Below are 1,153 nucleotides of genomic sequence, written 5' to 3' on the forward strand. Positions count from 1 at the left end.
TCTCTCTCTCTCTCTCTCTCTCTCTCTCTCTCTCTCTCTCTCTCTCTCTCTCTCACACACACACACACCTTTCCCCATTTTCTGCCCATTTTTAAATTTGAGGGATGTGCACAATGAAAACGTTATCAAACTGCAAACAAATGAAGGCTAATCTTGCTGCTATAGCCGGCAGAATAGGTGGAGAGAGTCAATAGACGTGAGCCGAAAGGCAAGACCAGCTTGATTAGGGAGAAGGACGGCCAGCGCATCCAACAGAGAAAATTACCCTCAGGTACACACCACGTGTCCACAGTCACAATCTCATGTAGTCCTGCCTCTAATCTTTCAAACACCTTCATTAAGGATTAAAAGGCCTTTCTATTTGCCCGCAAATGTAATGTGATTTTGAAAATCAGAATCTAATCAAGGTAGCTTTGACCTCTTGGTCCAGTAGAATTATTGTTGGATGAGCAATCTCATTCAGTTAGGCCGGTCATTTATGTTGTTAGTCAGCTTTTAATGCTGGAAGTGTCAAGGGGCTTCTTTAAGACACATTGTGGCGGCCTCTTGTGGCTAACTCTGGAAGTGAAATGCACATGGTTTGTTCCACACGGAAAATATGCTAATATCATGATACTTTTATATTAATTAATACTATTTTACTTAATGAATACCACGGTATTATTTACACAGTTGTCCAAGGCACTACCATATTCACGTGCTATAGCCTATTGTGAAAATAGTCAATGTAGTTCGGTAATAGTTTATTATTTCTTTGGTAATACGGTTATCAAACAATAAAAATATTAAAGTCATAATTTAACGATCCAATATAGACCTCACGGTAGCGAGGGATAAAAGTACAATGCGTTCAGGACAAGAACTCCATAAAACGTTTTGAAAGTTATAGTGAAAATTAGAGACACTTGAGTGTCTTTTGTAAACAAGTCTGTCCCTCATAGCCTTGTTTAAAAAGTAAAACGTTTAAAAAACTTTATAAAAGGTTGTGTGTTTGTTTATTTTACAAAGGCTAAAAGATCATTGTACCTAATCATTTACCCCTATATTACCTTGAAGGTATAGGCCTACATATTAGTACATTTTTGAAAGCGCCCCAGAGACAGCTTTTAATACATTTCTTTTTTTCTGAGTGTTGACTACTATTTATTTATTT

General features: G+C 37.2%; 1 protein-coding gene across 1 annotated transcript in view; it reads right to left on the reverse strand.

The window, feature by feature from the left end:
• Nucleotides 1–1,153, reverse strand: part of LOC107704831 (maestro heat-like repeat-containing protein family member 1) — a 35,887-nt gene that overhangs the window by 4,206 nt on the left and 30,528 nt on the right. The window lies entirely within an intron of this gene.

Source organism: Sinocyclocheilus anshuiensis, unplaced genomic scaffold, assembly GCF_001515605.1.
Source record: "Sinocyclocheilus anshuiensis isolate Anshui unplaced genomic scaffold, SAMN03320099.WGS_v1.1 scaffold702, whole genome shotgun sequence".
Taxonomy (NCBI): domain Eukaryota; kingdom Metazoa; phylum Chordata; class Actinopteri; order Cypriniformes; family Cyprinidae; genus Sinocyclocheilus; species Sinocyclocheilus anshuiensis.